Here is a 23560-nt window from a genome sequence, read left to right as displayed (position 1 = left end):
GAAAAGCTGGAAAAACCTGACTTTTCTTTCAAGATAAAAGCTGGCAGGAATTCAGCTTTCATATTTAGCTTTCACATATTATACAAAAATTATAAAATTGTTCTTGGTTAACCACAGAGTATATTTCCTTAAAAGCCCTGTGATACATACAGTTATGTAACAACTAGCACAGAAAGCATTCGACAAACCAGCAAAATTCAATATGGAGACTGTAGGCAATGAAGCATGACTTTATCAGCTAAGCTCTGCTATGTTTCTTTGCCTCATCAGGTGAAACTCTACACTGTTCCCACATTGAACAATGAAATGTGAGAACATCTGTCAAGCGTGCGCGTGTGTGCACGTGTGTCTAACAACATCATTATCAATTCATCGTGACAATGCATGTTGAGAGACAAGCTGGGAAAACTAGCCTGCTGAGAGAACCGGATCATCACCAATAAGACAGGAAAGGATTTAGATGTGCGGCTGTACACTGAATCACTTTCCCCTCACGTTCATAATTTAACACAAGCCCGGTGCATAAACACCCAATCTTTACTGTCCCACGGTTAGGACACATCCTACATCTGGTAGATGAACTTTCATGATACCAGAATAAATCAATTCACAATAATGCTAATTGTGTTTATACAAAGCATTGATCCCAAACCGCAATTCCCACTGTGAGGAAGAGACTGAGAATCGTTCCATAATGTTTGAGGTTGTCCAGCCTCAACTTTAAATTTAGTAAACTTACTGAATTGGTATTAATGTGAGGGTCACAGGCTGTTATTTATAGTGTCCCCTTTTCTCCTCTGTTATTCTTTTTGCTCCTTTTTTACTGCACATGCACACGTTGTGTGTGGAGCGGAGTTGACAAGAGGCAGGCGAAGTGAAATACCATTAATGGAGTTGGCGACAATATGCAAGTGCAGTAAAAGCTTCCAAACAAGCGTTACAACAAGCATACTGAGAGTGACAGTGAGTGAAGGCAGGAGGGGGAGAGAATGAGAAATATGGTCTCCATCTGAGCTATTTGGTTGTATTGACACAGTTTACACTAAAACAAATAAACAGACAAAAAGCTGTTGGTGTAGCTGGAATTAAATACCTCCATGCTGCTGTCACTTTGCTACATTAGCTCTCTTGCTAGCAGCCAATGTGCTGCTGCTGATGTGTCTCATGTGACAAGACTTAACAGTGATATCTGAGGCAATTTTTCATGTCAGAGTCAAATCAATATCCAATACAGTTATTAGATCACTATCACCTATTGACTTTTTGGTCAGTATCTTCTCCCCCTTAACGGGCAGACCAATCTCAACAAAAGTTTGCACGAACATCGTCACACATACAGCGATTAACAACATCTTTAAAAAAACATTCATAATAAATCCCAATTGTTCTTATTTTCATCTTCATCATCCCCCTGTGAATGCGATATTGCATGCTCCGTTTGTGTTTCACATGTCACATTCAGCGTACATTGCCATTGATAACTTAACAAAATTTGAATCACAGCTGGAATTTTCTTCATGTCGCCATTAAATACAGAATAAAATTTTTTAAAAACTATTGCATCCTGGTAATAGGAAGGGTTTCTGCTATTATATAAATATTGCTAATATTATCTTAAAATAGCAAGCTGCTCCACCCTTTTCTGTGTTAACCACTTCAGCCTTTGAATATGCACGATAAACTGTCATATTTCAATATGTAGTTTCCAAACGTGGACATCCAGTCACAGTTCATTTTAAGAAGATTAAAATAATTTTATTTGCTGATAATCCTAGCTTTTTATGCCCACTTGCAGTCCCAATCAAAAGTTTAAGACCACTTGAAAAATGGTAGACAGTAGATCCCCTACGTGCGGCCGTCTTCACCACTTGCAGAAATGTTCCCACACCTCATGGAAATGCTTGCGTCAAGCATGCCGCAACAAATTTTTGAAGTGATCAACAATAACGGTGGAGCTACTCATTACTGAGTTCATGTTTGGAACTTTGATTTCTGTTTTGGGGGGTTTACAGGGTTTTTTTGAGGTGTCGTCCTAAACTTCTGATCAGCTGTAAAAGAGCCTGCTTCAGTTTAAGCGTTGTTTTCAATAAATTGCATGCTCAGAAAAATGTTTTGTCTCACTCTCATTTCTTCTTGTTGAATGCTGAAGCTCTACTTGGAACCTTGTTAAGTTCCCACCATGCTAAATATGATTTTTTAACATTTTTCCAAAAAATGGGAATTTTGAAACCGGACTGTAATTCATTTAGACTAAAAAGGCATGCAGGTAAAATGTACCCCGGAGACTGTGACGGATGTCGTTAACCTGGAGACAAGATAGACCACAATTTCAGTACACTAAGATTGTGTTTGGTTGTCCCTAAATAGTGGATACAGAACCAGAAAACATGACATGTCGTACACAGCAGTAACCCTGCTGAGGTTGACTCTGCTTTATTTCATACCAGATGGAGGAAGTCTGATCGAGCAGATGGACAAAGGTGGTGAGATGGTGTGTGGGAAGCTTTGGTGGCAGAAAATACTGTATTACACCAAAGCTGCTCCTCTGGGGGCAGCAAAACAACTGTCAGCCAGGCTGCCACGATCAGGGTAGTACCACCAGGGCAACAAGCAACTCGTTCTTAGTATAACGTGGAAAATGAAAATGCACTGTAGACAGACAACGCAAAAACGAAATCAAAAAAAAAAAAAAAAAACTCACCTAAAATGCTACTGTGTGTGCCACCACGTGAGTCCAATCCTTCCAGCAGATCAAGTTTTCAAAACGATATCATCACCAAGGCATCAGACATGAGCAGATGGCACAGATCTATAGAATCAATTGTGCTGTGTCATAAAATATCCACGAGCAGAAGCTTAACCTTGGAGACTGCAAATGCAGCTTTTTCCACTGCAGGGCGGTGTCTCACACAGACACTGGCTGTGAGAATGGGAGTATCACCATAGCTATCCCCTGGCAGAGTGACAGCAGCCATAATGGAGTGTCAGCAATCAGCACCTTCCAAATTACCAACACACACAGGTCAACCCGCGGTTTAATACAGCATGTGTGCATGAGGGTGAGTGCATGGGGGCGCCAAGGCTTACTGTCTCACTAAATCTTCTTTGCTCTGATGTCTCAGGCTGATAGAGACCATCACAGATTTTGGCTGTGATAGTTGGGAGTTTCCTACAGATTTACATTTTGCTTAGCTGGCGACGGCATTACTTTAGAGCAGATGAAGCACTACCATCCTGGGGCGACCAGCCTTGGTCCACGAAGGTGGAGTTCAGGTACTTCTTACAATGGAACAAGATGTTTTTTGCAGATGAATGATACTAAGTGCAGACAGAATAACGACCTGAAATGGCCTGAAAGCCGGTTTCTAGTCATAAAACGAGACTAACTGCAAAAATAAAAATATCCAAGAATGTATCATCGCATATGGCAATGGTCCTCCAGATGGATTAAAAAAAACAAAAAACGTAGTAACATGATTTGCCACTTTACTTGGGCAGGCCCATCAAAGTTAAGTCAATGTGTGGGAAAACACTGGTTTTGTAAATTAATTTACATTTCATGTGTAAGGTGATGTGAGATATAAATGTAGTAGTTACAACAATGTAGATCAGGGGTCTCAAACTCGCGACCCAGGGGTCACTTGCAGCCCACGTCATCCTTGCTTGTGGCCTGTATATTGGCGTGAATGCAGTTTGGCCCTTGAAGTTACTTTTTTTGTAAGGAGGATTTGTTTGTTGTTGAGTACAATGCTAAAATAAGTTCTTTAAAAAGCAAAAAATGATTTAATATGAGGGCAATATGAGCAGGAAGCACACACATGTTGAGATTGGCTGTTAGTTCAGTGAGAGAGTTATTTATAAAGAAAACAACTTTCACTAGCAGTCATAAAACTAAAGTGTACACTTTCTGCATTTTTATTTTGTCAAATACGAACAAAATAATAGCAGAACTGCTGCCACGTGTCTGGCCAGAAGGAGAGTACCAATTTATTTATTCAGTAGTTCAACGAAAGGCTTCAGTTAGTGAAGACGAGAAAAAAAAATCTCATCAAAAAATCAACTATTTGGCTCTACAAAACATTTGATTCATTAGACTCAAGATCAGACATGATGTATCAGTTGATGTTGGATCAATTCACACATGTGCCTGTGCAGGTTTAGCAGAAACGTTTTTTGGGGGGGAAATAGTAACATGCTTTAGGCAATGGCCGAACAATGCCAAATTAAATATATTTTTAGAAACCATGACCTCTAATTTTTGTATCACCACATATTGTCGAGAGCTTTTAATCTGCGGGACGGAAACCACAGACTGCCATGTATTTCAACATAAGCCTCTGTTTGCAATGACTGTCTTGCTGCTGGTACTTCAGAACTGAATGAGAACAAAACCAAAACCGGGCGAGTTCTTACATGCAATTATGAGCTAGACTCAAAGACACTGTTGGGATTAAGGAGATAGACAAACAGGGTATTCACATAGAATTTAGCTTCTAGTGCTGGGAAAGTGAGAGAAGTCACCTGAGGCAGTGAACAGGGGAAACAGACCGGTGCAGCAGTGCATCAGCTTAAGTCAGGGTGGTAGATCAGAAGGCCTGCTAGCACATTCTTCAACATTCATGTTATGCAGTACGGGAAAATATTAGACTGATAAATGAAAAACAGCAGTGTTTATGACCGCTATTTTTCCTGGCAACGCAACAGATTTTGGCTTTGGTTACTGCAAATGAAAGAGGAGGTATAAGCAGGGAGAACAATGCCTCAATTGATTATCAGAGTGGTGCCCCAACTCTAAACATGACTCACCTCATTTAAAACCACAAGTCTTTCAGAGACCAAACTCTAACATCATGTTCAGGGGACTTTGACTCTCTCACTGATGTGCTTGAACTAAATATTCAGACCATATATTTAGTGTTCCTGTGAGAATCAATCAGAAATAATCAGCTGCAGCTTCCTTCAGTGTCCTGTCACATCTATCAGACGGTGCTGAGCCGTCTGAGCTGAGAGACAGTAATGATCCCTTTTGTCTACGACAGCCATTCTAAGTGTCTAAGCAGCACCTGTCAGCAGCTAATCAGGTACACAGAGAATCCAACACACATATCTCCATTAATTTCTCCCGTCTCCCAACCCTTTTCATCCCACTCTCTGAAGTGCTCTCATCCCCACACTCCTCCACATTCCACACACACAATGACGTACAGCCGGCACTTCCTCCTCCACTCTAGCAAAATGGGATCAGTTTCCATCGCAGCCTGGCTCCCATCGTCCTGTTGCTTTGTTAGTGAAATCGGAGCTGTGTGGATACAGGTTACTTAGTCTACAATTATAAAAGAAAAAAGTTCTCAAGGATTCAAAAAAAGCTTTACAAAAGGTTTCTACATGCTGTAAGCATGTTTTACTGTGAACTCAGAGAGGATTGTGTGATTAGGTGTAGGTCCTTTCTACCTTTCAGATTAAGTTACAAGGTTAGAGGGTTAAATAGAACTGAACATGTAAACACTTCTCCTGCCTGCTGAAGGGAATTCAACCTGTCTTGGCCCTAGTAATTAAACATGGTCTCTGTTCTAATCCATAGTTTTTCTTCCTTTGTGTTAATTCTTAGTTCTTGTCCTGCTTAGTTTTATAAGTGTTTTCTCAATGAGAAGGAAAACTGTAATTTGGTTACATCATTGGTCCCTCTCTTAGCTAATCCTTGTTTTATTTCCAAGGTTTGTTTTCCCGTTTGTGATTTTAGTTCCCTTCTTTATTCCTTTTCTGTCCTTGATACTGTCTTGATTGAGTTCACTTGTGTCTGATTGGCCCTTTAACTGTTATGTGTAATAATTGTGTTTTTCCTCAGTCTTTGTCAGTGCAATAGACCTCATTCACTAATGTGTGCATAGAAATGATGTTATTCTGCATAAAAAAATAAGTGCGTATGCAAATTTACTGTCAGATTCATGAAATGCAAATGCATTAGTGAATCAGCATAATTCTAAACCAACAGGAGAGTGCAATCAGCATTTTCATGTCTCCATTTAACTGTATGAGCAAACAGATTTACCTCAAGGTGAAGGAAAGAAAGTGGCAGTGATGTTGTAAGAGAGAAGCCTGTTAAGGCAAGACAGCAGGAGAAAGACCAACTGAAGAAATTTAGACAATAGTGTCCTAGCAGGAAGCCACAAAAGGAACAGCTTTCCAAAGCTTCCAAATAAAAAGCAAAGCTCGGGCTCAGAGTCTGAGGAGGACAAGAAGGTCCAAGGTGGACAAGGGAGACCTGTTCTGTCAACCAAATAAGAGAAAGTTACTAAAAAACATCCATATTCTGGGATATTCTGGACATCTGTGATAGTACGTGAGGACATTAAACAAGGTTGGAAGTCAGTTTTAATGAAAGATAAGATTCTTGTTGCACATGGTCTGATCTGAGGCAGTTTTAAATCAGTTTGTCGAATATGAACAAATTAAGGTGTGAAAATAACAATGAACTGCAGATTAAACTCAGATTTGTGCATATCGACTGTGAATGGGACCCACTGTGCTTTGTATAATTCCTGCTGTTGCTTCCTAATTAGATTCCTAATGTCTGATGTTTATAGTTTTAGGCCTGTGATTGTTTGGTCAAAGTATAACATTTCCTGTTGACCACCCAACTGCCAGTTTATTTTGTATCTGCATATTCGTTCTTTCTATGAACTTCATCAGAGATGTCTGATAGGTACCAGCGGTTATTCTGTTCAAAAATGTATTTCACTAATTGTATTAGTGAAACCACATTTTGGGCTTTACTGGGAAGTCGTGCACAAATAAGAAGGAAAACTACCCAGTTCATGACCTCTGGGAATGCTAAATAAACAAATAAAATCAGTTTCCAACTAAAGCTGGTATCAGCTGGCACACACCAAAGAGAAAAAACAACCTTAAAACTTTACTTTGGATCCAACATATTCAAACCATCTAACCACATATTTCTCCAAGTGCAAATGGGAGTTGCTATCACTGCAAACCTCTGACACATGTTGAATGTTTCTAGATAAAGTTTTTTCTTGGAAATAACCTCATCCTTTGGCTGAAAAAGTCCAGATAATGGAATAGTGGAGGAGTACCTGGCCGTTATCTTTACTATAAACGCAAAGCTGAGAGAAGTTGCCTGGGTGGTGAACATGGCAGAACCTCATTGTATCGAGCTGAAACTTTTGTTTTAAAAATGAAAACCTAAAAAAGCATTGACAGCCTCAGCGAGGCGGTGGACTGCTGAGTGCCACCAGTGATGATCCCTAGTTCTGTGGATGATGGCCAGGCTAGATGTTCTAATACCTCGTTATGCAACGAGCCATTCACTTCACCCATTCACACTCCCGTCTGTTCAAATCACATAGATGAACTAAAGCATTTTCTAAGCGTTATTAGGCTTCCCCAGCTTTAAAAGAACTGTTAGGGATGAAAGAGGATGTGTGTGAATCAATGGTGAAAGTCAAAAGCTTAATGATGTGGCAAAGGGCCTGCTTGATGTCTGCACCCGGAATTTCCCACGTTTTACTGTGCAGAACAAGAGTGCACTACACAGAGTACACACTGCTGTCACAGATGTTATTGACAAGAAAAGAGCAAACTGATGAGTGACCTTTAACATGCAAGCAAATTTACCAAAGTGTGCACAATACACTTGGTGATGCATACACACAGTTACTCAAAAGCACTTTCACAGTTGCTTAGACACTCCTTAGTGTTTACTGATGTTGCTCTGCAGTCTAAATGCCAGCAGCTCTGTTGAAGCTTTGAAAACTCAGCCCTATCTAAGGTCTGGGAAAATGAAAAACGTGCAGTTTTCTAACTAAGATTCTGATTAGATATAAAACTTTGGAGTGTCATGTATCAAGCGAAGATACATGCAATAATGGGTTACAGGCAGCTGTAGCCAATCGCTGTGTACTAGGCCTCAACTACACTAAATGGAGTCACTGAACTGCTTTTCAAAACTGTGTTTGATGTTAGTGCCTAATGACTCTTTATTAGTGTAATAATTTGATAAATAGTATGACTTGTAGTGATGTTGTTACTGATGAATGTTACTTAGTCCTAATTGGCACCAACAGATGTCCTAATGTTTGTTTTAGTACACTTTACTGATGATGACTTCTACCATCTGGTCCAAATAAGGTAAGATCAGGTTAGAGCAGGGCGATATGACCAAAAACATTTATCACGATATACATTTGAAAATTTGCGATAACGATATAACTGACGATATAATTGACACTCGACAAAATACTTTATAACTCCTCAACTTTATTGGTGCAAAAAAAAAACCATCAATGTATTTTCACTTAAACAAGCAGCTTTTTTATGTGCATTAAAGTTATATAAAAAATTTGCAGTGCAAATGCAAATTCCTTGCTGACAGTTTAACCAAAAGGCATTTCCAGTGGAAATTGGCCGACATATCCTCAGCATAACCATGTATAATATCCACAAAACTTAAAAAGAGGTTATACACACACAATACGGTAATATTATGTTGAAGCACAGTACGTATCACTGTGCGAGGTTCCTGCCTACGATAGCCATAATGCTCCGACAATCCATCAAGCGGTGCGGGTTCGTAGATTAGCAAAGTCGTACTGAAACATTTGACAGATTTTCGAGCGCCGTGTACCACATAAAATCGTTTCGAGGTCAGTAAACACAACCAGAATTCATACATAAGGCACACGGGATTATAAGGGGCACTGTTGATTTTCAGAGTTTACAACGCCATGTGCGTATGTAAACAAAGGCACTGCGCATGCGCGTTTTACCCATATTCTATCGCGATATTTCATTTTCCTATCGTTGCCCAACATTACACCGGTATTACCGTGACCGGTATGATATAGCGCAGCCCTAGATCTGGTTCCAAAAAACCAGCAGCGATAATACTAAGCTGCTGTGAGTCTCTTAACCAGGAGGTGATGTCATAGTAGTTCCTGTCATTTTTTATATCGACTCTATGGTCTACATACCTCTCCTCTATCAGTAGCTACTGCTTTCTGTTCCCTTAATACAGTTTTCAGCACCATTAGGAACTTGTATGAACTTCTCCAGTTAAGGACATAAAGAAAGGAAATAAACAAAAGTGGTGTAAGTAACAACATACTGAAATATCACAGGTCATAGCATTTTTTCACACTGCAGTTTGGTTTTTGGAAGTTGAAGCATAGTCAGCTGGATGTGGTTACAACGTTCACACATTCGAGTGCTGTTAGTGTTAGAACCTAGCCCTCACTGAAACCACTGAAAGTGTAGTCAAAACCAGTAAAACTACAACAATCCTTTCCAGCATCTGTCTCACAGGTTTCTCATGTGATGGGGTGTCTACTGAAATACATTAAAGGTACTAATGAAGGAGGACACATGTCTAGGCTGTTGTTGCGAAAAGATTTCTTTAATACTTAAGATGGATATCAATAAGATTTTAACTGATAGCAGTGCCATTACTGATTTTGCCTATAGGTCAGAGAAAGGGACGTCAATTGGATTCAACAAAATACGCTTAAAATGAACAGTTAAACTTTTAACTTCTGGGCACCAGTAAAAGCTGGAGCGGGATCTCATCTGTTTAACTAATCAGATAAAGACTATTTTTTGTCACTTTTTAACAATTTTAGAGACAAAGTTTTAGGTGATTTGTATCTCAGTTTAAAAAAGCCAACTTTCATCTGTTTAAACATTTTGGAAGCTTAACTTGTACAAAGTTCCCTTCTCTGCCAGCATCTGGAGGTCATCAAGAGAAAGGAAGGACGATTTTTTTCATTCTTGATCAAATACCAACTCTATAGTCCAGTCTATTCATAGAGATCAAGTTACAGCTTCATATTTATTTGTCAACACCAAAAAAATTGCATCACTACATGAAGTTTAAGGGAAAATCTTTTCCTCCACACTGGCCTTGACCTTTGGGATGACAGATTAATAAGTGACCAAAACATCTCCAGTAAATTATTTTGTTCTCCTTTAACAGCTACTTCACATAAACCTAACTGAGAACTAAAGCAGCTCTTCTTATATGTATATCATAGTCTTGTCTTGTCAACTGCTTCTGAGAATCTTGGGTTGAGGTGTATTGTTGGTAAATGTATCCCTGGCAGATTCCCTTATGATGTTTTGGAGATTTAACACCACTGTCCTCCTGTATTAAAAAAGAAAGAAAGAAAGAAGCAAGCTGTTCCACAGTGGCTCACTGGCACACAATACTCCTCTGTTCACTGGATGCCAAATGGTCCAGTCATCACCCTTCATGCCACCCCAACCCCTCTTTCACTGTCTCTCAGGATTTTTCTCTGTCTTTCCCTGTGATAGAAGCTGCTGCTGATGGTCAGTCAGATTAGCTGAAGAGGCAACTCGAAAACAGACAAATAAAGAGCTGCTTTGTGTCCGTCTGGTGCCAACGACCCCGGAAATAAGAGAGGAAACTGAGTGGACAGAAAAAGAGCCATTATAATGACCAACTGTTAAAGGTTGGGTTTGCAGGGAAAACTAGCAGTACCTGGGTCAGCACGATGTCCAATCATATGCTTTTATTTTAATGTGTATTTCATGTTGTCGCAGAGGTTCTCAAATAATGGATCAAGCACAGTGAATCTTGAAACTAGAGAAAAACTAGAGATTTTTCACTTGTTCCACTGGCAGATTTTTTCACTTATTTCAAGCTAAAATATCTTGTATTAAGTGAAAAAAATCTGCCAATGAAACAAGTGAAAAATCTCTAGTTTGAAGATTCACTGACTTGAAACAAGTTCCTTTAGCTTACTGAAATGTTGCCCTGTAGCTGATTGTGTCTTATTTTAAGTGAAATGAGATAATTTTGACTAGAAATAAGACAAATATACTAGGTAAGATTTTGAGTTTTTGCAGTGCATTAGTCATACATTACTACAATAAAAAACTGTCCAGACCAGAGGCGGAGCCAGACATTGTATACACCTGGGGCTTAGCCCTAAAGGGTAATGCGCGCGGGGGTGGGGTGGGGGGGGGTTTGGAAATGACAAAAAAACCTCATGTGAAGTTGAAGATTTATTAGGCTGTGTTGTAAGCTTTAAAAAAAAAAAAAACAACTTAATATGCGGAAAAAAAATGTCACATATGCAGCTTAAAAATAGTTTTTTACTTAAACAGCAAGGCAGAACGAAATTAGGGCTGTTTCAAGATACGGGGACTAAACCCCATTTCAACCACACCCAGAACTGATCCGGAATGAAAACAGTAGAATAACAGTTCAAAATCAGGACTACTTTAGGACTTAACCAACAAAGAACCAAAATCAAAACTAGATGACAGTAGCACTGAAAATCATCACAGATCTGCACTACACTGACAACACCTCTTTATTGTGGTAACATGAGATTGTATCTTCGAAGCTTGAGTTTTGCAAACCTATCAATGACATTTTCAGGGTCAACATTATCCAAGTACTCCTTTTCAATAGATAATATGGCCAAATCATTCAGCCTCTCTTGTCCCATGGTTCTCCTTAGCCACATGTGGAGACGACGCAAGGCACTAAAAGAGCGCTCACAGCTGCAGCTACTGACAGGAATGGTTAGTGCAATTCTAAAGATGACCTTCAGAGTTGGGAACATGTCCTCGTCAAGCAAGTGGAAGGCAGTTGTGATGTCGCAAATGTCCTCTTTTTCCATTTTTCTTTTCATGAAGTTTTTTGCCACAACAAGTTCTTCAGGCTTTATCGTCACATGGTAGTGTGCCGCAATGGGTTTTAAGGCATCTTCGGAAAGGAATGTTGGGGAGGATGGATTGCATGCCTGAATGCCCTCCATTATTTTCTGTCCTGCCCCAGAAAATCTGTCTGCTAGCTCCTGCAACATTCGGTCCAAACAAGGAAAGAATATCTCGCACCTAAACTCTGCTGAGCTTGCGAGATTTGGTGTTGCACCACAGCTGGACTCAAGTACAAATCCTTCAAGTCTTTTCTGTTTGTGTCGTGCCCCCTGAGGAATCTGGATGTTGTAGCTTCCACAAATGTCCATGGCCTTCTCAAATATTTCCTCAGCAGCAGCCTCTGTGCGCAGTTTACTTAGTGTATCAACTACCGACATCTTGTACTCCACAGCTTTGCCCATGTCTAGCCTTTCTCCCTGCAGGTAGCGGTGCAGGCCTTCAGTGATGCCAAGCAGCTGTGAGAACATGATTAACATGTACACAGTCTTGGGTTTTGACAGCTTGGACAAGATCCCTTTAGCAATAGGAGTGTTTGTGGCTTCGAGAGTTGCTAAAACTGCAGAAATGTTGTTGAGAAGGGCTTTGATGGAATTTACTTGGCAGGCCCATCTTGTGTTAGAGAGCTGAACAAGCTCAGATGCAAACAGTCCAAGGTCCTTTTGCAGTTCCTTAAACTTTGTGTGGTTTACCAGGGAGGTGTTAAAAATGTGTAGACATTTTCCAAAAGTCCAAAGAAGTCAGAAGCAGCTGGAATAGCCTTGCATGTATGGCAAAGGACAAGGTTGAGCTCATGTGCATAGCAGTGCACATATACTGCTTCACGGTGTCTCTGTCTGAAACGGGACTGCACACCACCCACAGGACCCACCTTATCATGCCACCTTATTTCGCATGATAAGGTGGGGCCAGGTTTCACAATGAACACACCCGAAACTCTGGCTGATTGGGACCCACACCCAGTTTCACACCTTGGCTCAGGCGATTAGAGGATCATCAGGGGGTCCTTTTGTCCCTCTGTGGGGGGATACTCCCACTAGGTTTAAATCTGGGACTCTCCACCATTTGACCTTAGAACTGAAGAAGCTTCTCGGATGAGAGGTGAAACGTCTTCAAGTAACTTAAAGAAGTCCAGACGCTTTTCTTTGCAAGCTCCTTTGACTACGATGACCTGGATGACTGAGAACCTTCACAGACATATAAAATAACATTTACCTGAGTTTTTTCTTTGAAAGAACCCTCTAATGTCCATTCTTATATTTCAGTACATAACTGAAACCGATTTAGTCGTGGAGGGTAAGAACTGAAAATATGAAATAAACACACGTAAGCTAAGACTCTCAAAAAATTGCATTTGTTCGGCTTTTCATTTCGCCATTTGTTGATTCACTTGAAGAGCAAGTAACGTAATATTGGTCAAGTGATCCGTTTGATATCAATCTTTCGTGATGCACCGTCATATTTACATTATTTGTACGGTACGAATGATTTGCTTTGGTACCTGGTCAAACTTAAGCTCTCCTTAGTATGGCTGGCTCCGTTTCTCCAACAGCGCACTCACAGGCAGCAGCTGCCCCGCCCTCTTGCTCAGTCGCTTAGTGCCTGAGGTCGGATCATACCAATATCAGGGGGGATTCACGCACAGTCGTAAATTCCCACAGTGTGCACTATGTGCTTTGAATATTGTGTGTACTTTTTGTTTTATACAGTTGTCAGCCAGGCATCTAACTATGAAAAAATTACACTCCAAAAGACCCCGGGCTTCTGACAAAACAACCCGGGCTTAAGCCCAGTAAGCCACCCCCACGCTCCGCCCCTGGTCCAGACAGTAATAAACACAAATTTAACCTCACTTTTAAAAATGATTACAGTGTTTTCCATGCTAATACTAACATGGAATAAATGCCAAGCATCCCTCCTTAAAGAAACCTGGCCTACTTCAAAAGAGCATGCAATCTGATTGGGAGGTCACAAATCTACTCACTATGGGCGACCGTGGCTCAGGGGGTTGGGAATCGCATCTGTAACCGGAAGGTCGCCGGTTCGATCCCTGGGCTCTCTGTCCTGGTCGTTGTGTCCTTGGGCAAGACACTTTACCCTACCGCCTACTGGTGTTGGCCAGAGGGGCCGATGGCGCGATATGGCAGCCTCGCTTCTGTCAGTCTGCCCCAGGGCAGCTGTGGCTACAACTGTAGCTTGCCTCCACCAGTGTATGAATGTGAGAGTGAATGAATAGTGGTATTGTAAAGCGCTTTGGGTGCCTTGAAAAGCGCTAAATAAATCCAATCCATTATTATTATTATTACCCATGGGTCTACCTTAATACCACTGTACTGCTATACAAGCACTTCTGAATAGAAAGCTGAAATACAGAAACAAGTTAAGGAGATCTCAAGTGATGTAGTATAATATCAATCAAAACTCTCTGAACAAGTTTCATTATCATAAAGCAACCATGTGACCCAAACCCTATCCCCACACTGCACATCTATTCAAACTCTATTCAAATCTAAATAGACTAACAGCTGCATTATGGTGCCGCCAGAGAGAGTCAATACACCATACGCCTGCTGTTATCAACTGACAATCCAAAGCAAACTATAAATATCATACTTTGATTTCACCAGAGCAAAAAAAAGAAAATACAGTCAAAGGTTACTCAGCAATTAGTGGTGAGCTAAGTTAGCGGTGCTTTGATATGAGGGTTCTGTGTCACAGGCGGCAGGGAGTGCTTATAGCTGTTTACATTTTAGGATGGTTCCCAAAAAAACCCCCAAAAAACCAACCTCATTTCAGCTGGTAGAAATGTTAGGCTGAGGCAGTCATTCCTGCTGGTTTGAATCATGTATGCAATGTGAAGGCAGTTTAGGTTCAATGTGGCAAAACTTGTTTAGATAACAGCAGCATGAAACAACAATGTATTAGTATTAGAAAACAAAGGGACATTTGACAAAGGGACATGGGTCAAATTTACCAAACAACACTGCAGAAAACAACAGAAGCATACAATGTCACAAGAAACATGCTGTACATGCAGGAAGCTACAGTTCATATCAGCCCAGAACAGTCATTAAAACACTGTAGCAGTCACAGCTGCAGTCACATAAGCTCAGTGCGAAATAATTTAGTTGGACGTTTCGTAGCTTTTTTTTTTCCAAGTCCTACTGTGGTGCGTATAACATGTAGGTTTTCCTATTGACTATTCACTTGTGTAATCCTTATATTGAGAAAGAATTAGGGTTATTTTCTCTCCAGGTCTCACCAAACCTTCTCTCACAAAAAAGACTAACAGAGCTCAGAGCGTAGCACACTGCCCTGCTGGTTTAAATAGTTTATAATCCCTTTGTCCCTTTGTCTGCCATCATTTAGACTGAATAGCCTTTATCATGTGGGTCATCAAAGAGTGAAGATTGCATAGTTAATAGTCCTATTAGACTCTTGTGAAGGGTTTATTCACAGTCGAATTGCCCTAATTGTGTTCAATGAGCAACAAGGGAGTAGACACACACAGAATGGGGCTCGTGGGCTAAAGATGAATGAATGAATGCCTGTCCGATACAGGCACACACAAACACACACACAGAAGCCTGAGAACATGCTTTCCAGCTCAGAGACAAAAACATGCATTCACACACACACACACACAGACCTCCAAAGATTTACATGTAGTGGCGTGTAGTTGAGATTGCCACCCCTGCAGCCAGAAGTAGGTGGCAGGAGACAACAGCAACAAGTGTGGAGAACTACAGCTCACACTACTTGAGACACCCCACACACAAAAGAGGGGGGATTTACCCGTGAAAACCAGCATTGCTTTCTGGAAAGGGTCCCTGCCAACTGACAGAAAACAGGCAACAGGAGAAAAAGAAGAGAAAAAACCTCTTAGCCTAATCAGCACCATTCTGGAGGTCTGTGCAAGATGCCACCCACAGTCACAGAGAGCATACCCAAGTACTAAGTCCCCTGCCACTCATCACATCAATGATAACAATGCAGCAAGGTCAAGAAGGTGAAGACATCTTGAGTGACATCAGAAAATGAAACATGCTTTACTTAAATGCAGCGATCCACTACAGAATGAATAGCTTTAGTTCTAGCAGGCCAATAGCAGCCCACATCAATGGATACCCTAACTCATTCCCTTCTTCAAGTCAATTGGTGAAGCACATACAGGTCATGCAGTTGAAACTGTTATTTTAGCCTTTCCACAACTGCTGCAAGTCTGCAAACTTCTTTGCAACCCATCTCACCTCATGCTGTTTAATATAAATGATCAGCGGCTAAAAAAACAAGAGCAGTTGTAGTGGAACTCAGATTCCTTGGGCCAGAAAGCCAAAGGTAGCAGAAAAAAGGAAATACATTAACATTAAGTTCACTTAATCTCTTTATTTTGTGTCCTTGCTCTACAGGACCCTTCACCATGTAAAAAAAAGAAGGCAATGTTTTAGGAAAAGAAGTCATGTTTGCTTGTGTTATCTGTTTTATCTGATGCTCTCACAGCAGCAAGCAAGGAAGACTGTGCTGACATCAGTGTGTTATGTGCGTGTTGCATCATAAATGGTGTTACATTACCCTTACATTAATTAAATCAAATGCTCAAGTTACTGTCAAGTTGCTGTTAGAGGGAAAGGCGAGCAAGGAAATCATGGGTCACAGGACAAATGTTTGGTAACTAAGGGCTCCAAACACTCTAAATATCATGGCCATTAATACAGCAGTGGTGATCGTCACTGACAGTTGACGAAGATCTTGTCATGCTGATGGAGTAAACTTGAAGCCTTCAGGTCAAATAGCAAAAACAAAAGTCTTCCTATTCAGATCCACAAAAGTCATTAAGTTCACATTTAAAGAGAGTTACATAAACTGCATTATTTAACTAAACCACCAACAAGCGCACAGTTTAGGCTGTTTTAGTTCTATTTGCCCCGAGCGCACTGAATAATTCATGGCGCTGCCATAAGCGGAACAGGCATAGTAACACTAAGCAGGGACCACGCATGGAAAACTCTCATCACTAAAACACTGTTTGACAAATAAGCCTGACATCAGTTAAGGGTACCCTCTTCTGCGTCTAGCCCTCACTGACTGCACACAAGTTCTTACAGACATGCATCATGTCTTTACATGACTGTGCGACATTGTCTTTGAACTAATTATAAAAGAAAACCATGCATATAGAGTTTACTGTACATATTCCTGTTAGCGCAAAGGCTTTAAATGCAAATCAAATTAGGTTAGAGATGTAGCTGAACAGGAATGTAACTTAGCACGTGCATGTCTTAATTGCCTATGACCTAAATGAGAAGAAAACAGCATCCCACAACAAGATATCACTTTCCTACTAATCATGTTTAGACCTTTACACAGTAGCACATGGCTTGACATTCTCCCTTAGGGTTTAGGGTCTAACTTATTTTCACTAAGTGCTGTCATTCATTCAGTCTCTCTGTTTTCTCCATCAAAAAATGGGCCACAGTGAGTAAGGAGGGCTGCATGCCTGCACAGTGAGCGCAGCGTTTCATGTACACAGGCTGGAATGTGACGCAGTTGACCGTCGGTGTCTGATAGCTGGCATCTGCTAGGTGGGCTCATTCCACCGCAGCACAGCAGAGGCTTAGGTGGTACTGAGAGAAACTCTACACCTCTGCAAGGCAGGCAGGGGCATGAGAACACAGCATCACTAATGCTCATCAACCATGACCCCTGCCAGGGACCCTGACGAGCACATCAGTTTAATGTATCCATCTGGGATTGGCAGAGCGGCAGAAGGCTGACAAGTCCACTGCAAACTCAGAGATTACAGAAAGATGGTCACTATAGACAGACAGTACGACTGATGGATAAATAGATGGATGGATGAATGGTGTAATGAAAGAATGGCTGGGGTGGGTAGATGGATGGATGAATGAATGAATGAATGAATGGAGAGACTGATGCGTCATTGGATAGCCTGTTCTCAGTATGCATGCTGCTTGGATCATTACAACAACAGCAGTGATGAAGTAAGAACAGACTGAGTCAGAGAGGATCACTTCCACTGATGTCAGAATTGTTGATCTAGTTCCGGGAAGCTAGCTTTAACAATCTCATCACTTCTCAGCTGTCAATTTCACAACATGGGTTGCAACATGTGCGATCATGGAAAATGTGCTATATAAGACCCTTGACAAATCTACATGCGAGGTGTAAAAATATTTTGATCAGTCTGGCTTCAGACTGTATAAATGGATTAAGCTAGTGAAACAGCATACTTGTATTCATATTTCATATGATGCCAAGTTTAGCAAATGGCCAGCTGTAAAGTAGGTTTGCCACGAGGCAGTGCTCGAAGACCTGAGCGAAGAGAACACAGCGCTTGATGAAGAGGAAGTACTGCTGAAACACAATGACTTTTAAAAGAGTCCACAATAACACCATGTCTTTCTCATGATTCTGTGGATTTTTTAGTCTTGTGCTTCACTTCAGTGCCAGAGGAGCTGCACACTTACTCCAAACATTCACAATTAGCAGACACCTGCCTACTGCTTGAATTAGACTTCATTTATTACCGTTCATATTAAATATAAGCAATTCTTGGAGGTGTTTAAGAAGAAAACATTTGTGAAACACTAATAAACTTATTTTCCCAGCGTTTCTCTTCCAAGTCAAATGCTTACAGCTGTGCTTAGACTGGTGTATGAGCACAGCTGCTCAGACTTCCTTCTCCCATGACACCAGGCTTCTGCTCGGGGGATGCTGAGATGTTTCCAAGCCAGCTGAGAGACAAAGTATATCCCGACTCTGCCCAAGGGTCTTTTTCCTCTTTGGCCATGTCTGAAACACCTCACACGCTGACCTTGTGATTCTATCTCAGATGGGAAGCTTGTCAGCCTTGCCTTCGCAAATGGTGCTGTATGACAAGGGTGATGCAGCATCCATTGGTGCGAGCTAGATTTTGGTGTCATTTTAGCCTGTTGTGCACCTCTCAGTTTGTGTAAGCACATGTAGGTTCTGCGGCTGCTTTTACTAACATTTTATTGCTCCACGAGTACAGAAGCTTGTGGATTCACAGATTATACAGAGGACGATATTGCAATAGTTTGAAAAAAATGAGACTTTGCTTCCAGTTTTAACTTATTCTCATTGTACAGCAGTGCTGATGTGAAGGTTTTGTCTGAGTAGTGACACCTAGTGTTCAGGAAAATACTGCAGAAAGTAACCACGCCCTCAGTGCTGGTAGAACTGCTATAGACATGTGGCGACACGCGTGTCGCAACACAGCCTAACAATAGGTATAACAGGTCTATAAGTGTGAGTCCAGGCAGGCATAAGTGTCTTTCAGTTGCTACCATTAGCTCATGGGCAGAGATAAAGCTCAGAAATTAAACTGACCAATCAAATTGACAGTTTTGCCTCTAGGCTCAGCTCTCTCCTCATAAAATCTGAATAGATGATGCAGATGCTTCACCAATCCATCTGCCCACTCTTTCCCCCACTTGTGAACAAGATTCCAGGATAGTTAAAAACCTGCAGCATTAACAACAGGCCCAGTACCCCATTCTCCTGAAGCATCTCCCACAGGACACCCAAGAGAGTCATAGATACACGACAGACATAGAGTGGTCAGGCAAACTCCAATGAACTGTCTTCACACAAGGCAATTTCCCATGACTCTGAGAGCTGATAGTAATCCAAACTAATGCTTGGATTAAGAGTCTTAAACCACTGTATCCCACCCACCCTTAAGCCCCAAGAAAATAGCCTCCCTGCTGACAAGCAGTTCCGAACCAAATCTCAGCTTTGTCTCCGGCCGTGGGCACAGCACTGAGCTGCTGATAGGTTTCTCATCAACATAGACCAGGCTGGTGTAGGGACAGGAAGCGTTTGTCTCTGTCAGCAGGTTGCCAGGGTGAATTCTGGGAGTTAAGCCTTCTATGCATAGCATTCTCAGTTCCCACATCTCCCTCCCCCAGCTCAGTGACCATCCACGCCAGGAACAAAACCCTGGGAATGCGAGCTATGCAGAGCTGCAGCTCGAAGACACCTGTTCAGACAACCACCACGGGTCAAACTCTCCTACACGGAGCCTCGTCTGAGTCACAGCATTTGACCCCACCCTAACCTCCGCTGCTCCCATATACACACTCCAGAGAACTATGTGCACAAAAAACAAAAGAAAATCATCTGGCAGCAGGGATTTGCACAGTCAATTTCCAGGATGCAAACATTTGTACCTTGACCCCTTCAATCATCACTAAGAGTCCCTGAACCCACTAACCATGACAAACCTGATTTAATGAAACCCTCTGTCATGATGCCCAACTGCTGACCTCACAAACAAGCTGGAGTAATGAACTTGACTAAAATACTTACAAAGTCTCCTGAGAGACTTTTCCTGCCCATTTGGAATGCAGACTAAAGGCCTCCTACCTTTTTCTAGACAAGATTTGAAAAAAAAAAAAAAAAGCTGGGTTATTCCCAGTGAGAGCATCATAGGTGGGCAAAAACTGTAGATTAAACCACACAGAGGAATGTCAGCTCTTCAGAAAGTCCCCTCAGTGGCAGTGAACCATGAGGAAAAGAAGGTCATCCTTATACTGTCTTTTTTATCCTTTTCACTCTCAGCCAAAGCACCACAAATGTGGTAAAATGATACGAACAAAATCACTACTGAGTGATGGGACACAGTTTATTCGAAATTAAGTCACCTAGACATTGATTTAAATTTGGAAAACCCTTGAATTCAATGGGATGTTTGCCAGTGAAGTCCAGCTTTCTTTTTAATGAACTGTTTCCTCCAAACATCACTGCACTTCCTCTTTTACATGAGAGCCACATTTGGAGTCAGTGGTTATGCGGAATTTAACTTTCAAGGGACTCAGAGGAATAAGAGGAATTGAAAACAACAGCTTAATTCGGCAAATTATACTGGTGTCTTGGGTCCCTTTGACTTTTGGCCACTTCAAGAAACCCATTATAGGAAGATACTTTCACTTCTGGACTATCAGACACTCTTAAGTAAAGATGCACAAAGGGAGTGAGGTATAATTATATGAAGGCATAGCAATAAGGATTATGAAGGAATTGTGTGAGACAAAACACACATACACCTGCTCGATCATGATTATGCACATTCAAAATATGCAAAACCAGTGGCTGAACTGGGAGGCGGTGGCAGCTGGCCAAGTGCCGAGTCTCCCGGTGTGGCAGCCCAGTCAGAGGCTTGGCGATGTCAGCCAGTGTCAAGCTCCGTGTCACCATACTTGACTTCGCAGGGCACAAGGGCTCTGTATTCCCTCTGTCCACACTACAAGGCGTGGATAGAGGGAGAAGGAGCTTTACGTTGTAGGTGTGTGTGCTTGTGGAAAGGTTGTCTTTATGCTTGGTTTGTGTGTATTTTACCAGGCTGGACTACCTGTGTCGTGTCATTAGGTTGTACATGTAGCCGTGCATGTTGCTATCACTAATAACAACTTATCACTGTCATTTCGAAACATTGTTGTGGGCCCTGCAACGCAGCTGCGTTCACTTCCCCACGGAAACCCCACAAGAAAAAAGCCGTCAGGTGAAATTTTATTTACTAAAAAGGCGATATTAGGAAAGAATTTCACATTTCACTGCGCATATAATGTCGAAAGAAGGGGACGAGGTTAACATTTCCTTCGAATTAATCAATTTTACCGTGTAAAATTTGGCACAAGTCCCAGATGGTTACTTTTATATTTTGTAGGTTAGTAACAACTGAAGTTCGCTGTTAGGTTAGCGCATACAAAGCAACTCCACCTCTATTACACTGTTACACGGCTAGTCTCGCTACCTATAGCCTTACGCTTTTCCCCCATGGAACCACTGCAATATTCACGGCAGCTTTTATTTTAAATACAAATATATTAGTTTGTTTTCATTGTTCTGACAGCTGTGAGGATAAATAACGTGATGGTTCTACTCACTCGGAGTTCGGAGTTGAATGGCCACGGTGTAGCTACTCCACTGGTTCTTTCGCGGGCAAAACTTTTCACTGGTTTTGTTTCCCACTTTTAAAGCCGTCTGTTCTTTCCTTTGTAGATCCTTAACTCATCCCCGCTCTCTGCGGTGTGTGCTGAGCTTTCAAAACGTTACGCCTCGGCAGACAGTGCCACTCTCCAAGAATCGTAAAGTGCTCTGTCAAGGGGCTGACTTGGAAGCGGTTTGTATATTTAGACACAGCGTTAGCGGGAGGGCGTGCAACAACACAGAGCTGCTCTGAGATCTGTGTCGCGCAGAGCTTTCACCACCCAGGCAACCCCATCCGCTCGTTCATTGGTCAGTGTTCTATCGAGGCGTGTCCAGAGATTCATTCTACATTTTAATTGGCTTGTTTTCGTTGTCCGTCATCCGCAAACGCCTTGTAAACTTGCCTTTCCGTAGTAAGCAAGGAGGCACAATTACAATTAAAAATCAGGTCGCTGAGGAAATATGTTTATGGACACATTGATGGGAAATTTACAGAAGTGCGTCCAAAGCAAAGGTTATGTGTGCCAGTTTAATCATAAGGAGTGAAGTAATTCATTTTCATTTATCGACAAGTATCATAGTAGAACTTTTTTGTTTTGTTTTTTCTATTTTCTAAAAAAAAAAAGCTGAAAAAAACGGAACTAGAAAATCAAAACCCATAAGAATCTAGTGTTCAGGTGAGTTTTTGTACCTTTCCCACTAGAGCCATAAAAGTGGTGTGATATCTCCCCCTATCGGTCATATTAAGATAGAAAGCAACAAGTTGCCCAATGAAGGGCCAGAAGTGATTTGATTTAATTCTGCTTTATTCCTAAAACAAATAAACACATACGTAAATAAATATATTAATTAATTAATGTAATTTTAATATAGCTCAGAGACATCATACACATGGTCACACGCAACACTGGACGTGTGTGAACAAGTTCCTGAAATATGCTAACAATAGAAACACCCCCTGTTTGTGGCCTCTTGTCCCCACATTAATTTGCACTGTGAGCCAAAATGCTTAACTGCAGCTTCTTTTGTCCTCGGGCTTGGGATATGATGTGGGCTGCATTGTCTGGGAACAATGGACTCCTGCAGCCCCCTTGTGACAGCTACTCACTCTGAAACTTTAATACAACCTGGTCAAACTCTGTGTTAGGAAATGGCTTCACGTAGTACGCGTTTATTATAGTCCATAACGATTCCTTTGGGGATTTATATATTTATGTTTGGATTTGTCTTTTTTTTTTTATCATTACTATATCCCTTTCATAAATTTTTGACAGACAGATTGTTAAAAAGTCGACTGAAAGTAGAATAGTACAGTAATTTTAAAAAATGGCTCCTGTTTCATTTGTTAATCTGACAAAGGAAAGTCTGTCATTCAAAATCTTCCCAGTCGTTTGTGGTATACCATAAACCGTGTTTTAGGTAGTGCAGTTTTATTGATTGCTGACGCTTAGATGAATATCACCTGCGATGTCAAAGTACAACCACTAGATGTCAGGAGAGAACAAGTCACTGGCCGTCTCAGATCTGTCAACATGGTATTTATTCACAATCGTTTATTCAGTATGGAGGACCACAAGAGCCACGTGCATTAAATCAAAATTCTGGGTAGAAAATAGTAATTTCTCCGATGCAGCAACACAGATTCACGTTTTTGCAAGTTTTGAGGGGACTCCAGTCGCTTTGTGGCCCGGATGTTGCCATAGAAAGGGGGTGTGTGTAGTTGCAGCGGTTGCAGCTAGGTTGCCAGGTCTGTAAAAAAATTGTAGTTAATGTATATATATATATATATATATATATATATATATATATATATATATATATATATATATATATATATATATACTCGTCATTTTTCCAAATACTTATCAGTGACATCATAGTGCTGGCACGC

At 41.2% G+C, this 23560-nt stretch overlaps 1 protein-coding gene and 1 pseudogene across 6 annotated transcripts in view; both read right to left on the bottom strand.

Moving 5' to 3' along the window:
* mpp7a (MAGUK p55 scaffold protein 7a) overlaps positions 1 to 21887 on the bottom strand; it is a 64092-nt gene extending 42205 nt beyond the window's left edge. For 3 of the 6 annotated variants that reach the window (XM_084938825.1, XM_084938827.1, XM_084938828.1), the window contains exon 1: positions 21627 to 21887. The gene's annotated coding sequence lies outside the window, so the exon portion shown is untranslated. Of the gene's footprint in view, positions 1 to 2701; positions 3924 to 21626 lie in introns of those variants that run through there. The other 3 variants (XM_084938829.1, XM_084938830.1, XM_084938826.1) reach the window with 2 other exon arrangements.
* On the bottom strand, positions 11066 to 12682 carry LOC146379922 (zinc finger MYM-type protein 1-like; annotated as a pseudogene).
* Positions 21888 to 23560: the final 1673 nt, after the last annotated feature.

Source organism: Perissodus microlepis, chromosome 9 (assembly GCF_051167445.1).
Source record: "Perissodus microlepis isolate ML-2025 ecotype Zambia chromosome 9, ASM5116744v1, whole genome shotgun sequence".
Lineage (NCBI taxonomy): Eukaryota > Metazoa > Chordata > Actinopteri > Cichliformes > Cichlidae > Perissodus > Perissodus microlepis.
Note: the sequence above shows the minus strand (reverse complement) of the source record. Positions and strands in the feature narration are given on the sequence as shown.